The 25,278-nt window shown below is 40.8% G+C and overlaps 1 protein-coding gene across 3 annotated transcripts in view; it reads right to left on the bottom strand.

Annotated features, from left to right (window-relative positions):
• DRP2 (dystrophin related protein 2) overlaps window positions 1–25,278 on the bottom strand; it is a 101,301-nt gene that overhangs the window by 41,510 nt on the left and 34,513 nt on the right. For 2 of the 3 annotated variants that reach the window (XM_045471565.1, XM_045471567.1), the window contains exon 1: window positions 148–536. The exons of the other annotated variant lie outside the window; for it this stretch is intronic. The gene's annotated coding sequence lies outside the window, so the exon portion shown is untranslated. Of the gene's footprint in view, window positions 1–147; window positions 537–25,278 lie in introns of those variants that run through there. 3 annotated transcript variants of the gene reach the window in all.

Below are 25,278 nucleotides of genomic sequence, written 5' to 3'. Positions count from 1 at the left end.
CACACACATACACACAAACACACACACACTCACACACATGCTTACACACACGCACACAGAGTCCTCTGGAGCTTCCCTTCCCTCAATCATTTTCTCTCAGCCAGCCTGAAAAGGGCGAGGCTGGGGAATCATTTCTCTGTGGCCTACCTTCTGATTCCTTCGGGTCTGAGGAGCAGGCTGCAACTGGGAGCTGGGAGGCTCGCGCTGGGCTGCCTCTGTGAATCAGCAAAGAAGTCCCTGAGACAGGGATGCCGACAGCTGCTGTATGCACACTCTCCCTCTGTCTCTCCCACCTTCCTGCCCTCTTCTCTTTCTCCTCCTCCTCCTCCTCCCCTCTCAGAGCCGCTCTGTGTTGCTATGCAATCACATCAGGACTAACAGCATCATTCCGACCTCCGGCAAAGATACCCTTGACTGGGCAGAATGCAGAAAGAGCAAGGACAGTTTTGTAAAACTACCAGAGCCTTAGCGGCTCTTGGAGATTTCAATTCATTAGAAGCAGAGGAGGAAAGCGGAAGAGGCTGAGGCAGAGGGGGAGAGGGGGAGAGGCTTCCACTGGGGAGGAGGAGACAAAAGAGGCCTGGAGATCAATACAAGCGGCTGAGTTAGGAGCCTGGGCCCCAACTTCCACAGATCTAGCCCAGATCCAAAGCCAACTTCAGAGCCAGCAGCTGGCAGGGTCCCTCAGTAGCCAGTCCAGGATTCAACTTCTGTGTTGGAGGTTGAAACACTCTGCTCTAGAATCGTCACTGGTACTCAAGGCTCAGTCTTAGGCTAGGGCAACCTTCCAGTCACCCATAAGTTCTATGCTTACCCCTGATAGATCTACATGTAGAAAAAAACCTCCACAATAAGGGAAACAAAAGGGACCTTGAATGATTTGAGAAAATATATTTCCTCCATGCCTCTCCTCAGCAAATACCCCAGTTGCTCTCCCTCCTTCTGTCCATACCAGCCCTTACTCCTTTATTACCTCTGTTAAGGAGAAGACAGTATAAGTTCCAAACACCCTGAGAGAACTCAGAAAAGCCACTAAATGGATAGAGGGGATTATATCCCTTTACAGAGTGCCCAGCACACATTAGGTTACTTAATAAATATTTGTTGAATGAGTAAATTGAATGGATGGATGGATGGATGGATGGATTGAATAGCAGCCAGAAAGTCACCATGTCCATCCTCCTACACAAATATACTCATACTTAAAGCTCTAGCAGCTCCAGGAGAGGGCAAAGGATAAGAGAAGCATTCTTCTTTCCTCCTTCCACTTCTGAGAACAGGGTGTATATGAGATAAACAGTGGTTTGGGGAAGGGGGGGTTGTTGCATAACTTCAAGAATTTGCATCTGGGGCACATGGGTGGCTCAGTTGGTTAACCATCCGACTTCGGCTCAGGTCATGATCTCGCAGTTGACGAGTTCAAGCCCCGTGTCAGGCTTTGTGCTGACAGCTCAGAGCCTGGAGCTTGCTTCAGATTCTGTGCCTCCCTCTCTCTGCGCCACTCCCCAGCTTACACTATCTTTCTGGTCTCTCAAAAATGAATGAACATTAAAACAATTTTTTTAATATATGAAAATTATTGTCAAATTGGTTTCCATACAACACCCAGTGCTCATCCCAAAAGATGCCCTCTTCAATACCCATCACCCACCCCCCATCAACCCTCAGTTTGTTCTCAGTTTTTTAAGAGTCTCTTATACTTAAATTTTTTTTTTTAAAAAGAATTTGCATCTAAAAATTTTATAAGCTCTGATGGCACTGGAATTTAGAACAGAACATATTTCCTGGCCCAAAGGACCTGGGTCTAGTGCTTACAAACTGTCTATAGGGACTGAGCATAATAATAATTATTATCATTATTATTGAAAACCCTCAGCTAAGAAATAGTGTGTATGTGTTTTTTCTTTTGAGATAAAATTTTTAAAAACTTAGGCTGCTGGTTTCAGTAAAAGTTTAGCGTCAAGGCCTAATCTCCTCTTTAAAACAAGCGAACAGGGGCACCTGAGTGGCTCAGTTGGTTAAGCATTTGACTTTGGCTCACATCATGATCTCAGCCCTGCATTGGGCTGTCTGCTGTCAGCACAGAGCCCGCTTCGGATCCTCTGACTCCCTCTATCTCTGTCCCTCCCCCACTAGCACGCACTCTCTCTCTCTCAAAAATAAATAAACATTAAAAAATAAATAAATAAAACAAACAAACAAAATGGGAACAAACTGCCCCCTCCCCCAAGCTAGGCTTTTAGAGCTATGTTGAGTGACCCCTCCTGTTTGGCCAAAGCAGCAGCAGCCAAGCCTCTGTGCAGGCCCAGAAAAGGTCTTTGATTTCTGAAGGTGCTTTTGGAAGAACATCCAGCATCTCCATCGACACACCCTCAACAGAGCATTTCATTTCTTAGCTACCCAGCCTAGCCCAGGCCAGACCCTGAGTCCCAGCCCCAGTCTTAGCCCTGGCAGCTTGCAGGGTTTCTCAATACCATGCCGCCCCAGGAGTCCTTTACAACTGACTTGGAAGGACTTGGAGGGGAGAGTTGGCTAGAAGAAAGACCAGAGGGAACACTCTGAGAAATTGTTTGGGCTAGCACGGATGCAGAACAATGGCAAGAGACATACACCAAACACATGGCAACCTGACTCACTATTCACCCCGGCACCAGCTCACCAGTAGGCCAAACAAAACCAGAGTCTTAGGTCTGGAAGGAGGAAGGAGAGTGAGCTGGATGGGGCACCCACTTTGACTATAGTTGGACTTATCCAGATCACCAGGAACACTTGGAATAATCTTTTTTCTACCTCTAGAGAAAGCATTCAGGCTGCAGATACAAAAGTACAGTACCAGCCTCCATGAAAATAAACCCACAGAGTTTGTTTTGAGGGACATAACAAAAGGTTTCCCCAAATCTCTTTCCCACTGACCCCATCATGATGGAAAAACCACCCCTCCTTATTTCTCTGTTTAAGGCACCAAGGACTCCTGTGAAAATGGGAATGTTACCTACCAGACAAAAAAAAAACCCCACAAAACATTAGGTCATTATCAGCTAGCAATACCTAAGTTTAATTATTAGATTATACTAATAACAATTATAATGGTTAACATTATTGAGCATACATTTGAAGTGCTTTGCACACGTTATTTCATTTTATCCTCACAACACACTTAAAATAGCTTCTCTTGGAGCGCCTGGGTGGCTCAGTTGGTTGAGCATCTGACTTCGGCTCAGACCAAGATCTCGCAGTCCATGAGTTCAAGCCCCACGTTGGGCTCTGGCTGACAGCTCAGAGCCTGGAGCCTGCTTCGGATTCTGTGTCTCCTTCTGTCTCTGCCCCTCCCCCTGCTTGCACTATGTCTCTCTGTCTCTCTCTCTCAAACATAAATAGCCATCAAAAAATTAAAAAAAAATAGCCTCTCTTATTGCCCCCATTTTACAGATAAAGCAGTGTAACAGGGAGGTTAAATGACTTGTCCAAGGCCACACAGCTAATGTGCTATGGAGCTAAGGCTTATCCTAGACCTCTGTGGGCAATGTCCACATGGTGAACCACTGCTATTCTGCCTCCATTCATCTAGCAGTGGCCTGAAGAGATGTCAGGCCTACGTAGGTCACTGAGACAAATGTGACTAGGGCAGAAGAATTTCCTCAGATAATTTTTCCATCCTTTGTACTTTTTCTCAAGCTATTTACTCTACTCAAATTGCCTCCCTTCCTTTAGAGGTTAGAGACACAGGGACCTTAGAGGTCAGACTTGTCTCTCTGAAGAGTCCCAAGTGAGCAGATCCCACCAAAAAAAAAAAAAAAAAAAAAAAAAAAAAAAAAAAAAGATTAAGGCCATGAATGGAGTATGAAAAGGAAAAGAGAAATGACCTTGAGATGAGGTAGAGTTCTCCAGTTTGCCATGGTCCCCACATAGCCTGCTGTACTTCTCTACTTTACTGTATTTGGTCTACTGGCTTAGCTCCTATGGGCTTTTCACCATGTGCCATCTCACAGGACACTGAAGGCACATTCTTTACTGTTGTTGGTCTTTTGAGGTATTTGGAGAAGAGTTGTTTGGTTTTTTTCCTGGAGGGTATTGGGATAGACAGAGTCTCTAGTTGTATTGCAGGAGAGGTAACATCTTTCCTTACTAACTAGACAGATAAGCCCACTCTGACATTTAAGCCCCAGTGAGACTCTTTCTCACCCAGGGAACATCTGGACAAACCAGAGCAAGCACATAAGCTAGCTTTAACTATTTCTCTGAGGAGGGCAAAGAAAAATCTAAGTAGTTTGGGCTATAAGCTTTGACTGCAGCTCTATCCTGATAACCTGTAGAAGGATGCTTGAGACCCATCCTGTATCATTGAACAGGACTTTGCTAGGTGGACATGGATAAGTAAAGCATTTCTAGGTAGGTAGAGAGAAAGCATGTGCAAAGGCACAAAGCTTAGAGAATTCAGCTTGCTGAGGGACTGCAAGTACTAGTTAAGATAGGGATACGGGTACGAAATGGGAGGTGGCAGGAGGTGGTTATGGAAGCACACAAGAAGGTGTGCTAAGGATCATTTAAGAGTTTTTTTAAAGGCAGGCAGCATGGTCAGATTTATGCTTTAGAAATATTATTCTAACGCCTTTCATCTAAAGAACAATTACTGAGCTCCTACTACATGCTAGGCCTGTGGTAGATCCCAGGGGCACAGAGAAGACTCAGAGACTCAGAAACTGCCTTGAAGTTGCTCATAGCCCAATGGGTTAGACAATTAAACACGAATGCAATAGAATGATAAGTGCAATGTAGGGTGACTTGGAGGGGAGAAAGGCCAGAAGCTTGGATGCCGGGTAGGAGGCAGTTGTAGGTACTTATCAGCTGGGGGTCTGAAGCAGAGGAGTTGGTAGTGAGGGTGAACAGCACCCTCCCCCAGTGATTCCTCCTCATATTATCCTTTCCTTTTATCATTTCTTCCCAGCCTTACTACTTGCTAAGTTGCTAAAGGAGAAATAAACAGTGAATAGCTTTTTTGTCCCTCGGGGGTGGGAGAGGTAGTATAGGGTCATTCCCATTGCCGTTGGGTCCCTGACCATGTTTACCAAAACTACTTCAAATTGTTTCTACTCTTCTCAAATGCCCAACCCAAGCCCACCTACTTCAGCAAATAATCTCCATTCTTGCTTTACTGAGAAGGTGGGAGTTATCCCTGCAAAATTATTTTCTACCTCAGAATTTCTTCCAGTTTTCTTTCCCATCTATTATCCCCAGAGAAAGAAAACCCCTTTTTCTCCCCCTTCTTAAGGTCAATAGCTTTGCTCATCATCTCACAACATTCTCTTCCTATGTCCTCTAGAACCTTTTCCATAAATGTTCTTTCTCTTGCTTCCATCTTCAACCTTTTTCTTGCCTCTAACACTTTCTCTGCTGTCTAAAAACATGTGAGGAACAGGAATTTTGCTGACTTCTCTGAGCTGAGAAGTGGGAAGAATGTTTCCCTACTAGAGAAAGTCCCCTTCACACCCACCCCCCTGCCACAACCCACCACACACACACACAACCACGTCAAGACTGTTTTTACAGACAAGTTGGAGAAAGTTTAGAGGAAAGTAAAAGTATCAGAGCAAGGAATTCCCAGGTTTTAGGTCAGGCTAGGAAGTAAAAAGCAGCACTAATAAAGTGCAGAGGACAAGAATAACCCTTTGTCAGTTATTTACAGAGTGGTTTTTGCCACTTTATTTGTCTAGCAGAGGTCGCTTCCAATGAATTGGGGTTTCATGCAACAAAACCAAAAGGGTTAAGTACAGGGATAGACAAAGGTGAAATGCCTCAGGAGAAGTTGGGATGTGAGAATGAGTCAGACAGTAGGAGGAGGGGAGTGTGTATGACATAGACAAGGAAGCAGGAAATTAGGAGATAAGTTGGAGAAACATGTTAGGAATATAGGGCCACACTGCTGAAAAAGCTGAATTTTGTCATTGGAGTTGATAAGCAATAAGGCAAAGCTATGATAGACCAAGAATTAAAGTCTCAGTGTTGTCCCAGTCAATGTTCTGAACATCCTCTGCAGCTTTTGTCAAACATCTCAAATGCAGAACTCATCTTACACACTTGGTTACCTTCCACCCTCTTTTACTGTTCTTAAAGCTTCTGCTAAACCAGAGCCAGCAGCTGGGATGTTATATAACCAAATATTATGTTCTGTTTGTTTTCAAATGCATTCCATTTAGGCCAAAACCACTTCAGTTACAGTTAAAGTGGAAAAAACACCAAATTAGGAGTTAGAAGACAAAGGTTCTAATCCCAAGTTTGCTATTACATTGCTGTTAACCTTTTGAGACATGTTGTTGTTTTTTTTTTTCTTCTTCTTATGGAGAGGATAATACCTGCCTTGTTCAGTTGATTAGATTGTGAATCAAACAGGATAATGAATGTGAACATATATTGAATATACTGTATTTATAAAGTGCTATTCAAATGTAAGAGATTATTATTTTTATTGCTTCAAGGTCCTAGTGGCTTACCTATCTGCAGAAGACATAAAGACCCAGAGTAGATTATAGCAAAGGAAGCAGTGCCAGGAATGTAATTAGCTCCTGTTTCCATGATAGATCAGGTATTTTTCAAGTTTGCTTGTTTTTTTGTTTATTTAGAGAATGCACAGGGGAGGGGCAGAGAGAGAGAGAGAGAGAGAGAGAGAGAGAGAGAGAATCCCAAGCAGGCTCCGTACTGTGCAGAGCCCAATACAGGGCTCAAACTCACAAACTGTTGAGATCATGACCTGAGCTGAAATGGAGAGTTGGATGCTTAACTGACTGAGCTACCTAGGTGCCCCATAATAGGTCAGATATTATAGCACTTTAAGTAGACATACCAACAAGGCAGTCAGACTCTTATTAACCATCTTTATGTTATCAATCTTCCCATCCTCCTAGCCAACCCAGAATACTAGACACATGCACACATACTAACAATCTTTACATATGGGATTGCAGGATAGGATATACAATGCAATGAGAACTACTGGATCTCTAGGCTAAAGAGAACAGCTAATGATTTCTACTTTCATTGTGTTTAGGTTGCTGGAGCAAGGTGGGCATTTCTTGCTTGTAGCTTGTATTGAGAGGAGAAGGGTATTAATATTTTCTGAGCTCATACCCTGTGCCAAACACAGTTTAAGGCACTTGCCATCTGTTACCTCCTGTAACTTTCACAACAATTTGTGAAGTAAGGATTATTGTTCCCAACTCTGCAAATAAGGAAACTACAGCTCAGAGATATTAAGTAGCTTGTTCAAATTTATTAAGCTAATAAGAAATGAAAGCTGGGATTCTACCCCAAATCTGTCTGACTCCAACGTTAATGCTCTTCCAACTTCTCTCCTCCCAGACAGTGCCTCAATATTAAAAGTAGGGCACATCCTAGAAATCACCACTTCTTGGTGCATTCAAAAGCACATAGTGGCATAATATCTGGCAAGTACCTTGGTCACCAACAGGTAGAGGCCCCTTTCAGGGATACTTTTAAATCCTGAACTTGTTTTGAAATCTAAAGCGAGCCTGAGCCTAAAAGACAAGCGCCATCAGTCTTTTACATCTGGTAGTGATCTCCATACAGTTACGCTAAAGAAAGGCAAGATACTTGCCTAGCAGATGCAAAATTATAATTTCAAGGTGAGAATCTGTCAGTGATAAAAGGATGCCTCACACAGTGTTGTTCGGCTAATAACCAATCAAACTCAGAGTTACCACACTAGCCCCTCCTTCGGTTCAACTTTAAATTCAATCTTATAGGAGTGGATAGAGTCAGTAGGTACCAACTTGGTATGGTTTAAGGAGGATTAAAATGCCATTACTAATCAAAATGACTTCCTCCACCGGCCCTGCCATGAGACCTACAGTTTCCTATTAATCACTTCTCTCAGGTTAAGGCACTGTCAAAATATAAGTGCTATCTTCAGTCATTATACATTATACTCATTAGTTTATCACTTTCATTCTAATCACCAGACAGGTATGAGACACAAGGCAAATGACTATGAAGGGGAAGGCAGAGGGAAAGATTCAGTGTGATGTATGATGGGCAGCTAGAGTCCAGCAGGGCCAGATCAAGATACTTAGAAGCACAAAAGAGATAATGTTATAAACCCCACACACCCATATATAATTCAAGATATAAATAATACTAACCTGTAAAATAAGCATAAGATGGCTCAACAAAAATCTGATCTTTCCCATAATTACTACTATAATTCTTTCTTATTGCCATATAATTCACTCCTTAAAAGTGTACAACTTAGTGACTTTTAATATATTCGGAGTTGTGCAACCATCACCACAATCAACTTTAGAACATTTTTATCACTTATCCCCGCAAAACCCTTATCAGTCACTCCCACCCCCACTTCCACTTCCAGCCCTAGACAACCACTAATCTACTTTCTGTCTCTATAGATTTTCCTATTCTGTACATTTTATATGAGTGGAATCATAGAGTATGTGGTCTTTTGTGTCTGGTTTCTTTTACTTAGCATGTTATCAAGGTTCTTCCATGTTGTAGCGTGCATCAGTACTTCATTCCATTCTGTGGCTGAATGATATTCCACTGCATGGATATGCTACAATTTACTTATCCATTCATCAGTTGGTAGACATGTGGGTTGTCTCCTCTTTTTGGTAATTATGACTATTGCTGCTATGAACATTTGTGTACAAGTTTTTACATGGACATATGTTCTTGATTCTTGTAAGTATACACCTAGGAATGGAATTGCTGGGTTATGTGGTAAACTCTATGTATAACTTTTTGAGAAACTGCCAAACTACTTATCAAAGTGGCTGTACCATTTTATATTCCTACCACACCAATACTTGCTGTCTTTTTTATTATAGCCATCCTAGAGGCGTGAAGTGGTATCTCATTGTGTCAATCCTTGTTTGAAATGTCAAATATCCAATTCTTTCTTTAAAATATTTATTTATTTATTTATTTATTTATTTATTTATTTATTTATTTATTTATGAGAGAGGGAGAATCTTAAACAGGCTCCATGCCCAGTGTCCCAATGCAGGGCTCAGTCTCACAACCATGAGATCACAATGTGTGCCAAAATCAAGAGTCAGACGCTTACCCAACTGAGCCACCCAGGAACCCCTAAAAAAATCTTTAATTCCTCTATTTAGCTGATTTACTAAGCATATGCTTGATCTGCCAATTATTAGGCCATCCAGGACTGAGATCAGGTTGAATTGATTTAGATCCTGGAGTTGGAGGGCACATAAGGGAGGGCCTGTTATGTAAAATATTTCCAACATCAAACCAAGACACAAAGATGACTAAGCCATACTCCTTCTCGAATAGAGGGAGGCAGACATCTTCTCAAACAACTGTGAAAAAAAGTAGAATGAGAGAAGTGCTCTAAGGCAATGGAAGAAGAGGGGGGTGTTAGGACAATCCAGATGCAGTCCTCCCAAAGTATAGTGCTAAGCATCCCCAAATGTCACCAAAGTGGCCCAGCTCTCCATTCCTATGCAGCCACAGCATGAAGTCAGTCTTCTTGGAAACAGGTATTAGAGCAGGGAACAAGGCTCTTAGAGATATACTGCACTGAGCCTGAGAGGTATGTTTGTCACTTTCTCATTTCAATCACTATTCTTACTTAACTACCCACTGGCTGACTCTTTCAGACTTGGCCTCATTACTTTTAGTCTTACGTCAATTTGTAGGACTGCACTGAAGAATGGCTATAAAGTGCTGTGTAATTCTGAAGTGCATTATGAATAATAATCTCCCATTGCCACCATCTTACCAACAATAAGCAAATCCTACTCCAGCAGTTCCTCATTGGCCTCTTTTCAATCTACTATTTTACCTGAATTGTTCCCATTACACCTCTTTGCAGTATACCCCAACTTCTGGAGATAATGCTTACAAGCAGCTACGCCTTCAGAGAGCTTTTGCAGTCTTACAAGCACTTTGATTCAGGATTTTGTTTTGGAAATAGAAAGCAAGCCAGAGAGATTGCTCCTATTTCATAATGGAGGTGCTGAGGCACAAAAAGATGAAATGACCCACTATTTTTTTTTTAAATCATGTTTTCGGACTGATGTTCCAGTTGTTCTCCCTGTCTTACCATCACCTCTACCCATAAGAAAACTTCAGCTTATTAAGGTTGTGAGTTTGGGGTACCTATTCCCCAAGTCCTAAGATTTCCTCCTGAGAGTAGCTAAGAGTTAGCAGGCTGCCCAAGCAGAGCTAACTTATATTCAACAGACCAGAGAAGGTAATTTCACTTTTGAACTGCTCTCTACTTTTCTGAAGTGGGACTCAATTGTGCTTGAAAAATGTCAAGCACAACCTAATTGCTCTTAGCCATCTGTCTAAACCCTGCTCACAGCAATGGGCCAGGGAGTTGTAAAAACACGTGATTCCGCCTGAGGGAGGCCTTGGGGAAGCCCTTCAGAAAATAGAGACCTCTAATCACTTATTTCTTTATTCAAATATTTATTGAGCACTCACAAATTTTAAAACTTCAGAGTAGTAATAACATAGGGGTTACTAGCACAGGTTCTGAAGGTCAGCTGCCTGGGGTCAAATCCTGGCTCTAATGACTGCTTATTGACTTTAGAGTCCCTCTTGGTAAAACAAAAATAATAAAATTACTCATGACTTAGGGTAGATACACGGATGAAATGAGAGCTACATGTGAAGTGCCTAGCACATTGGCTGGTGCACTGAAAATATTCAATAAATGTTAGCTATTGTTGCTATTTGTGTAGAATCATAACAAACCTGTCAAGGATCAATGGATAGGAGTAAAATTTTACAGCTCTTCAGCCAGTTTCATGGGCCCATTGCTGGAACTGCTCTGGGGAAGAATCATGCCCCGAGAAGAGTGGTTGTAAAGGTACCATGGTTGGAGGAGGTAAGTAGAAATGATACTTAGATGCCAGAGAACTGCTTGTTGCACCACTGAAGTTTCAGAAGATTATCAACACAGAAGAGGATATTATTGGGGTGCCTGGGTGGCTCAGTCAGCTGAGTGTCTGACTTTGGCTCAGGCCATGATCTCACAGTTCGTTGAGTTCGAGCCCTGCGTTGGGCTCTGTACTGACAGCTCAGAGCCTGGAGCCTGCCTCAGACTCTGTGCCTCCCTCTCTCTCTGCCCATCCCCTGCCTGTGCTCTGTCTCTCTCTCAAAAAATAAATGTTAAAAGAATTTTAAAAAGAGGAAATTATTGCATGCCAATACATTGTATTCTAAGGTAAATGATTCCTCTAATGTAGCCAGGCCTCGACCAGTCCTGTTTTCCATCACATGACAAGGAGCACAATGCAGACGTAGGGCAGTGATTCTTAGGTGCAAATCCCAGAACCTGACAAATCATTCCAACTTCTCCCAGTAGCATTTTACCTGGGATTAGTCCTGCAAGTTGGGGTACTCTAACTGACCCCAGGAAAAGGCAAAATTGTGGCCAAGAGAAGATCTAATCGATGAGCCAAATGAAGAGAGGACTTATTTAGGACTACCTTGAGCAGGTAGAGGGTCTTTTGCTGGGGCATGGTTTGAAAAGAACTAGGGAGGGTGGAGAGTGGAGGTGATAACTGTTTTGACCAGGCTAATGGCTGTCAGGCAGGAATCTTTAACCCCATTCCTGGCTTTCATGTTTATCAATCATCTACTCTGTGCACAGTAGTGTTAAGTTTCACGAGAGGCACAAACGTAGCAATAAATGAGCTTCCTGCTTCCAACCTGTGATTAAACTGAAGTGGAAAAAATATTCTGTATTTTCTACCTATAGCTTAATTCCAGATTGGGGAGTACAATGATAACAGCTGCACTAACTGCTTTTATTTCACATGCAGCACTTAGAGTTAGGGCTTCTTGAACTCAATTCACAGAGTGACATTAAACCGTGCATAGGCACTTCTGTTTGTTTATAGGATTGTAGCCAGAACTGTACAAAATTCTACATTTATGTTCTCTCACTGGATGGGCATTCTATAGTTTTTAAACAACAACCAACCCAGTGAAGTATCTCGAGTCCTCCCAGTTAAGGGCTGGAGGGCCCAAGGACATACACACAGTGGATTAACATCATCAGGCATTCCTGTGCTAGATGTGCTGTTTTCCCTTAAGTCCTTTTGCTAGTCGAAGGCCCTGTTTTTGTTTTCCACTCCTGATGGGCTGAACCTCAGAAACAGTGGGCTAGTGAACAACCATTTGTGAACAATCTAATTGTGAGGGAACCAGGGCAATGGCAGACTGAGCATAATGAACCCTAAGCACCAACCAGCTACCAACCCACGCACTGATACACTCTCCAGATTCCTGTGCCCAAGTTCCTCGTACCTCCCACTTAGGGTAAGAAGGCTAACAGTGAGGGGAGGTACCAGGCGAGGCAAGTACTTTTCTATGATTATTTTTCTCTTCTACAAGACATTCTCAAAAAGTTCTCCTTTGCTAGTCTAGAGTGGGTTAGGTGTAGTTCTGCTGAAAGCAAAGAGACCCTTTCTTCCAGCTACGTGAAGCTCTGGTTCTGTTTCCTGACTCGCACATAGATGAGCCAGGTTTAGCACCCATGCTCTCTATCTAGTCTTTTCTTCTGTTCAAAGCCACCAAGGCCAAACTATCCAAAAGGTTTCTGCTTATTAAAGGTTGCTGCTACTGGTAGTACTACTATTTCTGTTTATCACTGTTTCTCCTCTTAGAGAGAAGCTCAGCCTGATAGCACAGACTGAGAAATTAATTATTTTTTTTAAATCAAAATATATGTATATGTTTTTCAGGAATAGAATTTAGTGATTCATCACTTACATATAACACCCAGTGCTCATCCCAACGAGTATTCTCCTTAATGCCCATCACCCATTTAGCCCATCCCCCCACCCAAAACCCCTCTAGTAACCCTCAGTTTGTTCTCTGTATTTTAGAGTCTCTTATGGTTTGTCTCCCTTCCTGTTTTTATATTATTTTTGCTTCTCTTATGTTCATCTGTTTTGTATCTTAAATTCCACATATGAGGAAACTCATATGATATTTGTCTTTCTCTGACTAATTTCCCTTAGTATAATACACTCTAGTTCCATCCACGTTGTTGCAAATGGCAAGATTTCATTCTTTTTGAGCACCTAGTAATATTTCATTGGATATATATACCACATCTTCTTTTTCCATTCGTCAGTCAATGGACATTTGGGCTCTTCCCATACTTTGGCTACTGTTGATAGTGCGGCTATAAATATTGGGGTGCATGTGCTCCTTCAAATCAGAATTTTTGTATCCTTTGGATAAATACCTAGTAGTACAATTGCTGTGTCAAAGGGTAGTTCTATTTTTAGTTTTTTCAGTCATACTGTTTTCCAGAGTGGCTGCAGCAGCTGGTATTCCCTTTAAGACTGAGAAATTAATTCTGACCTCAAGGAGTCACTGTGGGACTTCTAAGAGGGGCTGATATTTAAACTGATCACCAGACAGAGAAGGGCATTCCAGGCTAAGGGAGCAGCATGAACAAGGGTACAGAGGCATGTAAGTGCGTGGCATGTTCAAGAAAACAAATAGCTGAGTTGGGGTGACAATGGAGGGTATTAGAGCAAGGAGAGTGATGTCCAAGAGACTGGATCAAGGTAGGGTGGGGGCAGATTGTAAAGAGCATTAAATGCCATGTTAAGGGGGAGGTGGACTTACTCCTCTAGGCAATGGGGTGTTCTAAGCAGATGAAACACAATCCAATCCACATTTATAAAATGAGCTCTGGTGGCAGAATGGAGGCTTAACAGGCAAAGGCAAGGAGGCCATTTAGAAGGCTCTACCATAGGGCTAGATAAGAAATAAGAGCCATATCTAGAATAGTAATAGTGGGAACTGAAAAGTGGCAGATTTGAACAACACTAAGAAGTACTGGTATGCACGGGGCCCCCCGGGTGGCTCAGTCGGTTGAGCGTCTGACTTCAGCTCAGGTCATGATCTCACAGTTCGTGGGTTCGAGCCTGCCTCAGGCTCTGTGCTGACAGCTCAGAGCTTGGAGCCTGCTTCGGGTTCTGTGTCTCCCTCTCTCTCTCTGCCCCTCTACTGCTCATGCTCTGTCTCTCTCTGTCTCAAAAATAAATATAAGCATTAAAAAAAAAGCTTAAAAAAAGAAGCAGTGGTATGCTGGTAAACAACCGGCTCAGCAGAAAAGGAAAAATCCTTAATTTATAGTGTTTGCTGATTTCCACAGTGTAAATACTTCCCCGTAGCTGATTTCGAGCTATCAACTGGATGTCACCGGATGTGGAATTGAGAAGATCTCAATCAGCTCTTTCGAGCCAGCCAGTGTGCCACTATGAAGTGACCAATTAGATGTGGGGGGAGGGTAGCAACGTGGATGGAACTGGAGAGTGTTATGCTAAGTGAAATCAGCCATACAGAGAAAGACAGATACCATATGTTTTCATTCTTATGTGGATCCTGAGAAACTTAACAGAAACCCATGGGGGAGGGGAAGGGAAAAAAAAAGAGGTTAGAGTGGGAGAGAGCCAAAGCATAAGAGACTCTTAAAAACTGAGAACAAACTGAGGGTTGATGGGGGGTGGGAGGGAGGGGAGGGTGGGTGATGGGTATTGAGGAGGGCACCTTTTGGGATGAGCACTGGGTGTTGTATGGAAACCAGTTTGACAATAAATTAAAAAAAAAAGATGTGGGGGGAGGGGAGGGAGAGAAATATCAAATATTATGGATGTGTCTAATTTGAATGACTCCTTAGGCATCAAATTAATGGAGAGAGGGAACTCAGAAGGAAAAACAGATTTTGTTTGTTTGCTTGTCTGGGATGGGGGAAGATAAGAGGTAAGAGGCATACCAGGAGGGAATTAATGACTTTGGTTTTCGACAATGTTGAGTTGGAACTGTTAGCCATGAAATCCAATTTTCAGTGAGGCTCTGCCTGGTAACAATAACTGATACTAATGGAATACTAACACTATACTAAGAACATTATGTATTTTTATGTTCTTTCCCCTTCATAATAACCCTATGGGTCTGGCAGAATAGCTGGAATATAGTAGTTGTTCAACAAATATCTATTAAGTGAATGAATGAATTAGGCACTCTTATTTTCTTTGGTTTATAAATTTTTTTTTTCAACGTTTATTTATTTTTGGGACAGAGAGAGACAGAGCATGAACGGGGGAGGGGCAGAGAGAGAGGGAGACACAGAATCGGAAACAGGCTCCAGGCTCCGAGCCATCAGCCCAGAGCCCGATGCGGGGCTCGAACTCACGGACCGCGAGATCGTGACCTGGCTGAAGTCGGGCGCTTAACCGACTGCGCCACCCAGGCGCCCCTTCTTTGGTTTATAAATAAGGGAAATGAAATACAGATTCATTAAGTAACTTGTACAATAGCACACAGCTGGACTCAAGCCTGGATTCCATCATTTTTTTTAATGTTTATTATTTTTGAGAGAGAGACAGACAGCGAGCAAGCAGGGAGGGGATACAGAAAGAGGGAGACAGAGAATCCAAACCAGGCTCCAGGCTCTGAGCTATCAGCACAGAGCCCCATGTGGTACTTGAACTCATGAACCGTGGGATCATGACCTGAGCCAAAGTTGGATGCTTAACTGACTGAGTCACCCAGGAGCCCCTAAGCCTGTGTGATTCCAAAACCACTTTGCGATACTATCTGTGTGCTGTGGAGACAAACCATGGCATGGAAGTTTTCTTTTTTATCTTTCTAACTCTAGCCCATCACAATGTCTATACATAGTGTTATGGACTGAATGTTTGTGTCTTCCTAAAATTCATATGTAGGAGCCCTATCCCCCAGTGTGACTGTATTTAGAGATAGGGCTTTTGTGGAGATAGTTAAGGTTAGATGAGGTCATAAGGGTAGGTCCCTGATCCAAGGAATTAGAATTGTCCTTATAAGAGTAAGAAAGACCAGAGCACTCTCTTTCTCACTCTCCAATCCCTGCCTTCATGTATATCCACTGAGGGAGGGCTTTTGAGGACAGAGCAAGAATGTGGCTGTGAACCAGGAAGAGAACTCTCATCAGAAGCTGAATCAGCCAGCACCTTGATTTTGGATTTTCCAGCCTTCAGAACTGTGAGAAAATAAATGTCTGTTGTTTAAGCCACCAAGTCTGTGGTATTTTGTTATGGTAGCCTGAGTTGACTAATACACAAGTACAGGACCATAAATATTTGTTGAATGAATGAGAACTGATCTTAACATTTATATTGGAAATACTATTTTTCAGAGATAGGACCTAGTAGGACATAAGGAAATTAGGAGTTAAAGAAAGCCCCCACATGATCTCTTTGATGGTGGATTTTTCTTTGATGAAAGCTTTGCTCTGTAGGATTATTAAGGGGTTTCTTGCCAGAATTTAGTGTTATCCATAGCCAAGCCTCAGAAATATCTTCTCCTAAGGACCTTTGTACTCTATTTCCTCAATTCTTAATTTTCTTATGTCACTAGTACAATGGGAGAATTACAAAAGTATTTATTACTTTAACAAAAATGGATTGAGTATCTTCTGTGCCATACAATATGTCCATTATAGTATTCATTTTTTACCACAAACCTTGGCGGTATTTAATGTTACCCCATTTATCCAGTGAGAAAATTGAGGTTGGTAGAAGTTAAGTAATGTGCTCAACGTTCTTATAAGTGAAATCACACATTTAAACTCCTGTTTGGCTTTTCAAAAAAATATCCTCTCCCTTTCTTTACTCCTACTAAACAGTAGGGTGCGACCTCTGCTCAATAATCTTTTCTCTACCTCTTGGCTTCTGGTTATTTCCACTTAGGGGCACAGTGCTAACTATTAATGCATTCTCTTATTTCATTCTCACAACAACCCTAGGTATCTAGCCCAGTATCTAGCTCATAGTAAGTATTCAACAAATGTTTTCTGGAAGGATTACTATGTAATAATAATAGGAAGCAACATTTATTGATTTTCCTATGGGTCAGCATCCATTCTAAATATTTTACATGCATTCACTTATTTAATTTCCACAACAGAATGAGTTAGTGACTATTCTTTTTCCACCTTTTAAATATGCCTACTGATAACTTTTTGGGTGTTTCACGGGCATCTCAAATTCAACATGCTTAAAATTGAGTACCTCTTCCCATAGCTCCTTTCCATACAGCCACCCTTCTCTCCCATATTTCTCCTTCCCTGAGTAGACATCTCTCTGCCTAACATTCTATCAGCCCTGCTTCTAGAAAAAGCATGTATCAAGGCGCCTGAGTGGCTCAGTCAGCTAAGCATCTGACTCTTGATTTCAGCTCAGGTCATGATCTCACGCTCACGGGATTGATCCCCATGTGGGAGATTCTCCCTCTCCCTCTCCCTCTGCCCCTACGGCCCCACCCCCCCTTAAAACAGAGAAAAGCATATATCATTCTTTGATATTTATACGTATCAATGAATGATGGAAATTGGCCCTCCACCATTTCATTGGTTCTTGAGGAATTATGAATACATTACCTCCACTTTCCACCATAGCAGTGGACATGTGATCCAAGCAAGGTTGGATTCTCTTAGAAAAGTGAATCTCTTTTTGGAACAGCTTGCGAAGGATAAGTATTATCTCTGCTTGAAATGTCTGATAGAATTCCCCAGGGAAGCCATGTGGTCCTGGACTCTTATTTGTTGGGAGATTTTTGATAACTGATTCAATTTCTTCGCTGGTTATGGGTCTGTTCAAGTTTTCTATTTCTTTCTTTTTGAGTTTTGTAAGTGTGTGGGTGCTTAGGAATTTGTCCATTTCTTCCAGGTTGTCCAGTTTGTTGGCATATAATTTTTCATAGTATTCCCTGATAATTGCTTGTATTTCTGAGGGGTTGGTTGTCATAATTCCATTTTCATTCATGATTTTATCTATTTGGGTCATCTCCCTTTTCTTTTTGAGAAGCCTGGCTAGAGGTTTATCAATTTTGTTTATTTTTTCAAAAAACCAACTCTTGGTTTCATTGATCTGTTCAAAAATATAGAAAGGGAAGGAAAACTTCCAGACTCATTCTATGAAGCCAGCATTCCTTTGATTCCTAAACCAGACAGAGACCCTGCAAATAAAGAGAACTACAGGCCAATATCCCTGATGAATATGGATGCAAAAATTCTCAATAAGATACTAGCAAATCGAATTCAACAGCATATAAAAAGAATTATTCACCATGATCAAGTGGGATTCATTCCTGGACTGCAGGGCTGGTTCAACATTCGCAAATCAATCAATGTGATAAATCACATTAATAAAAGAAAAGTAAGAACCATATGATCCAGTCAATCAATGCAGAAAAAGCATTTGACAAAATTCAGCATCCTTTCTCAATAAAAACCTTTGAGAAAGTCAGGATAGAAGGAACATACTTAAACATCATCAAAGCCATTTATGAAAAGCCCACAGCTAATATCATCCTCAATGGGGAAAAACTGAGAGCTTTCCCCCTGAGATCAGGAACAAGATAGGGATGTCCACTCTCACCACTGTTTTTTAACATAGTGTTAGAAGTGCTAGCATCAGCAATCAGGCAACAAAAGGAAATCAAAGGCATCCAAATTAGCAAAGATGAAGTCAAGCTTTCACTTTTTGCAGATGATATGATATTATACATGGAAAACCCAATAGACTCCACCAAAAGTCTGCTAGAACAGACACATGAATTCAGAAAAGTCACAGGATACAAAATCAATGTACAGAAATCAGTTGCATTCTTATACACTAATAATGAAGCAACAGAAAGACAAATAAAGACACTGATCCCATTCACAATTGCACCAAGAAGCCTAAAATACCTAGGAATAAACCTAACCAAAGATGTAAAAGATCTGTATGCTGAAAACTACAGAAAGCCTATGAAGGAAATGGAAGAAGATATAAAGAAATGGAAAAACATTCCATGCTCATGGATTGGAAGAATAAATATTGTTAAAATGTCAATACTACCCAAAGCTATCTACACATTCAATGCAATCCCAACCAAAATTGTACCAGCATTCTTCTCAAAGCTAGAACAAACAATCCTAAAATTTGTATGGAACCACAAAAGACCCTGAATAGCCAAAGTAATTTTGAAGAAGAAGACCAAAGCGGGAGGCATCACAATCCCAGACTTTAGCCTCTACTACAAAGCTGTAATCATCAAGACAGCATGGTATTGGCACAAAAACAGACACATCGACCAATGGAATAGAATACAGACTCCAGAATTGGACCCACAAAAGTATGACCAACTAATCTTTGACAAAGCCAGAAAGAATATCCAATGGAAAAAAGACAGTCTCTTTAACAAATGGTACTGGGAGAACTGGACAGCAACATGCAGAAGAATAAAAGTAGACCACTTTCTTGCACCACTCACAAAAATAAACTCAAAACGGATAAAGGACCTGGATGTGAGACAGGAAACCATCAATACCCTAGAGGAGAAAGCAGGAAAAAACCTCTCTGACCTCAGCTGCAGCAATTTCTTACTTGGCACATCTCCAAAGGCAAGAGAATTAAAAGCAAAAATGAACTACTGGAACCTCATGAAGATAAAAAGCTTCTGCACAGCAAAGGAAACAATCAACAAAACTAAAAGGCAACCAATGGAATGGGAAAAGATATTTGCAAATGACATGTCAGACAAAGGGCTAGCATCCAAAATCTATAAAGAGCTCACCAAACTCCACACCTGAAAACCAAATAATCCAGTGAAGAAACGGGCAGAAAACGTGAATAGACATTTCTCTAAAGAAGACATCCAGATTGCTAACAGGCACATGAAAAGATGTTCAACGTCATTCCTCATCAGGGAAATACAAATCAAAACCACACTGAGATACCACCTCACGTCAGTCAGAGTGGCTAAAATGAACAAATCAGGAGACTATAGATGCTGGCAAGGATGTGGAGAAATGGGAACCCTCTTGCACTGTTGGTGGGAATGCAAACTGGTGCAGCCACTCTGGAAAACAGTGTGGAAGTTCCTCAAACAATTAAAAATAGATCTACCCTATGACCTAGCAATAGCACTGCTAGGAATTTACCCAAGGGATACAGGAGTGCTGATGCCTAGGGGCACTTGTATCCCAATGTTTATAGCAGCACTTTCAACAATGGCCATATTGTGGAAAGAGCCTAAGTGTCCCTCAACTGTTGAATGGATAAAGAAATTGTGGTTTATATACACAATGGAATACTACTTGGCAATGAGAAAGAATGAAATATGGCCTTTTGTAGCAACGTGGATGGAACTGGAGAGTGTTATGCTAAGTGAAGTAAGTCATACAGAGAAAGACAGGTACCATATGTTTTCACTCTTATGTGGATCCTGAGAAACTTAACAGACCATGGGGGAGGGGAATGAAAAAAAAGTTAGAGAGGGAGGGAGCCAAATCATAAGAGAGTCTTAAAAACTGAGAATAAACTGAGGGTTGATGGGGGTGGGAGGGAGGGAAAAGTGGGTGATGGGCATTGAGGAGAGCACCTGTTGGGATGAGCACTGGGTGTTGTATGGAAACCAATTTGACAATAAATTTCATAAAAAAAGAAAAGTGTATCTCAAGTGTATATTGAGATGAAATTTGGCTAGGGTTTGGTATTCTAATATTAGCACTCTAAAGAGACATTCCATAATTTTCTGTTGCAGAGAAACTCATAGTTGCTTCTTTTTATTCTGTACTTTCTAAGGTCTGATCCAGCTCTTCCTTCAGTTGTGACCTACCCTTCCAATGAATTCCATTTTTTGTTTAAGTGAGTCAGAGACTTTTCTTTTTTAATTTAATTTTTTTGCTGCTTGCCACCAAAGGATTCTGTTTAAACCAAACTCAGTGAATGGTACCATTTTATTTACCCAGTAGTTTAGGTTAGGTTAGAAATCTGAGAATACTAGGCTGATAATGTATTCATCAGTCTCAAAGTCTGATATTAATTTTACATCTTATATCTTTTTAATCTTTCTATTTTTATTGCTACTGCCTTGATTCAGGCCTTTGTCTTGCCTTAAATGCAGCAAAAGTCTTCTTATGGTTTATTCCCCTTCTGATATTTTCATGCTATAGTGAATGCTTTCTAAAAACCCAAATCTGATCATGTTACTCCACTATTTAATACCTTTTGTGCTTCCCCATCCCGTTGAAAATGAGTTTTAATTCCTTATCTTAATGCAAAGGGCAACTTATGACTAAGCCCCTGCCTACAATTCTCCCTCTAGAATAAAAGAAAATAAAACCACTATTTTTGTGTTAACATTCAACTACCCCTCTACCACATAGTACAAACCAATAGGCAGGAGATATTTTCAAAATATTTCCTCAAAAGCCCTTAACTCCTGGAGGAGAGTTTTTTTCATCTTTGTAATCACAGTGCCTATTCATAGACACATGATACTTAATTCTCTTCACTCTTTCTTATGCTGGATATTCTCCAATAATTCCTCAGTGGAATTATTTCATTCTATTTCTTTGTTGCTTTGACCCTTCTGTACAAGCCAAAATGTATACATTATTTTCTTTCCTTCCTGTGGTGGTCCCCCAATGAGTCCATGCCTCCCTATATTCATGCCCTATGTGACCCATCCCATATCCCTTGAATCTTGACTGGTCTTGTGACTTTTTTTTTGACCAATAGATAGAACTGACTGTGTGAATGCTGAGGCAAGGTTAGAAGAAGCTTTACGGCTTTTACCTGAGCAACTTGGACCACTCCCTCTCAGAGCCCAGCCATTATGCTAAGCTCAGGCTGCATTGAAACGGCACATGCAGTTGCTCCAGTTGACAGCCCTAACTGAGTTCCTAGCCTACAGCTAGCATCGGCCACCAGTGATGTGAATGAGCTACCCTGAATATCCAGCCAATCAAGTCCTTTGATGAATCCAACCCCAGCCAAGAATTGCCCAGCTGAGCCTAGTCAGCTCACAAGACTGTGTGAGACAAAAAATAGTTTTAACTTTGTGGTGGGTTTGTTATACACCAAGAGATAATTAGAACACTGTTCTCATTCCACCCTGTATCTAAAAAAAGTCTCATAGATAAACTAGCTCATGTTGTAGGATTGAACCTTCTTTCCTGGTTATACTATTGTCCAATCTACTAAATTTTTCCTCCTAGGACAAGCATTCAGAGAAACTAACCTAGATGACTCAGCCTTACTGTACATCTACAGTTCTGAGTTTCTCTAAAAGAAGTAATATATTCATTGAGATTGACTGATTGATTTTATGAGATAGAGAGAGGGTGTAAGTGAGCGAGGACTGAGAGAGAGAGAGAGAGAGAGAGAGAGAGAGAGAGAGAGAGAAGTGGGGCTCACCTGAAGTGGGGCTCATTTTCACATGAAGCGGGGCTCATGCTCACCCAAAACAGGGCTCATGTTTACCTGATTTGGAGCTCAGGCTCACTCGAAGTGGGGCTCGATCTCACCCCATGTGGGACTCAAACTCATGAATCATGAGATCATGATGTGAGCCAAAGTTAAATGCTTAATCAACTGAACCACCCAGGTGCCCTGATTGGATTTTTTTAAAAATTAGGAGTAGTACTGATTATGGAACTTCTGACATTCATCCTAAGTAATGGCTAGGTACTTTTTTCTTTCATCTCTAAATGTCTGTTCTTGAACTCTTCTATCGGTAGCTATAGAATCCACAGACATCTTTATCCCTACACTTGGTCTCCAGGAGTAAATCCCTCTTCTCTTTGCAATAGAAAGATACTTAACAAAAGTAGACCACTGACATGTCATTCCCACATTAGAAAAGATCTAATGCTTCCCTGTTTTTTCTTAGTGGCTAGTCACTGAATTGTGAATTGTGTCTTTGTGGTTTTTTTTCTGGCAATATATATCAATGGCAACAATTAATAAGAACCAAGTTAACTATTTTCTCAATCTCACAACTTCTCCCTGCAAATCCTCAGCATCTTAACTAGATTCTCACTTCAAAGGAGAATTGCTAGATAAAGAATCCAGAGTCCATCCACTACTATCACTTTAGGCAAAATGTTTCCTTAGGTACTTATTGATGATAAATTGGGTGAAGAAGTGATAATAATAATGGTTAGCATTCATCAAGTGATCATTATATACTTAGCACTGTTCTAAGTGCTTTACATATATTAATTCATGTAATTCTTGTCACAACCCTGAAAGGAAGGTGGTATTATTATTCCTATTTTATAGATAAGGAAACTGAGACACGGATAGATTATTTAGGCCACATACCTAGAGTATGGCAAAGTCTAGATTTGAACCTCGGCAATCTAGCTTCAGAGTCCACTTTTTAACCACTATGCTATTAGGTCAAGATTTTGTTCAAAGCTTTCAGACACTCAAGCTTTAAAGAATGAATAGTGAAAGCAGAATTACCCAGTACCTAGTTTTCTTCTATTTTCTTTGTGTTAGAAAAGGATTATTCATTGGTCTGGAAAGGGTAGAACAATTACTAGTATGAATGTTATATCCAAAAATGAGTAAGCAACCCTAAAGACAACATCTAAATTCTAGGGACCTGTGCCAGTAATTTACCCTCTGCTCCTCAACTTTACTCCTACCATTCTGTATTTGCTCTCTACAGTTCCCAGGCTTTCTTGCCAACTTAGGTCTTAGGGTCTGCCAATAGGAGGCATTAGCAGGAGATCAGAAGGCAGGAGGAAGAGAGATGCTTCCTGCTTTTGGCTCTGATGGGTGATAGCTGCTGGCAGGAGCTGCAGTGCCAGCAATACCAGAGTTTCTAGCCTTGGTTAAGGTGATACTACTTTGGTAGATATATACTTGATTGTAATAATGTCTCTAACAGTGCAATAGTAGGAACAAGCTTATGAACTTCACTCCAGAAATATCAGTTTCTGATCTCTGTATCATCTCTTCCTCCTTTTTCCTCCGTGTCTCCCTTTTGCTCTACCATTCTTTTCAAAATCTTTGTAATTAATTCATTTTATTAAATTTCCTGTTTGAAACACTAGAAGTAATTTTGCTTTATCTGGCTAGACCCTAAGACCTCAAAGAACTTACAGATGAGACTATTGGATCCCTATCAAAGATCTTTGAGAAAGTGACAATTACGGGAATGGCATCAGAAAACTGAAAGCAGTGAAATATTGTACTAAAAAAAACCCTTTTGTATTGTGAAGAATAACACATACAGAAAAGTGAGCATACATAAATATATAGCTTAATGGTTTACCAAGAATCAGCCATAAACCAGCACTCAGGTCATGAAAAAGAACATTATCAACACCCCAGAATCCCCCTGCCAATCATTAGATTGTCTTTCTTCCACAAAAGCAATCATTAACCTGACTTTTATGACAATCATGTCCTCGTCTTTCTTTATAGCTTTACTGTCTAAGCATCAGTTAATCTTCAGGTAATGCCTGAACATTAATAATCTGTTTTTTTAACTATTATATACATGTAATCAGGGGCACCTGGGTGGCTCAGTCTGTTGAGCATCTGACTCTTGATTTCAGCTCAGGTCATGATCCCAGGGTGGTGGGATAAAGCCCACATTGGGCTCCACACTGAGTGTGGAACCTGCTTAAGATTCTTTCTTTCCCTCTCCCTTTGCTCTCCCCTGCCTGTGCTCTCTCTTTGTAAAATTTAAAAAAATAAAAATAAACGAACTATTATATACATGTAATTAAACAATATGTATATTTCTGTGCTGGCTTCTTTCACTCAACATCACAATTGTTAAATTAATCCATTCTGATGCAAGGAACTGTAATTAACACATTTTATTGCTCTATAACATTCTATTTTATGGACAAACATGGCTACCAAACAAGGTTTGATCTGAGGCCATATCAATAAAGTAGGAACCATTTGGTAAAATATCAATGAACTAGATGGCATGCTGTGAAAGATGACCAAGACAGTAAAGGTCTAGCTGTATATACTGGTTTGGAAAAAGAGAAGGCTTAGGGCATAGAAGGAAAGGAGCCACAGCTGTCTTAAAATTTTTAAAGAGCTACCATGTATAAGAGGAATTGAACTTATTTTATGCAATTTCAGAGGGCATAATTAGGACCAATAGGTAGATGGTGTAAAGATTTCAGCCATCTTATCACTATATTCTTGCCCTTGTCTTCCATAAAGTTCTTGGAGATAAATAGGGATAAATTAAATGATCTTTATGGTTAGTTGCCTGAGCCCAGGGTTTTTAAATGCAATTAAATAGTTCTAGAAATAATCTTTATCTCAGCATTTTCTGCAAACTTTCTGTTGACAGAGACTTTTCAGCTGGAACAAGCAGAGGCAAATAAATATTAAAGATAAGTCAAAAACTGTATTATATACTGACCATATGAATCATGAGAACTAAATGATGTGAAGACTT

This window comes from Leopardus geoffroyi, chromosome X, assembly GCF_018350155.1.
Source record: "Leopardus geoffroyi isolate Oge1 chromosome X, O.geoffroyi_Oge1_pat1.0, whole genome shotgun sequence".
NCBI lineage: Eukaryota > Metazoa > Chordata > Mammalia > Carnivora > Felidae > Leopardus > Leopardus geoffroyi.
This window is presented reverse-complemented; position numbering and strand designations above follow the sequence as displayed.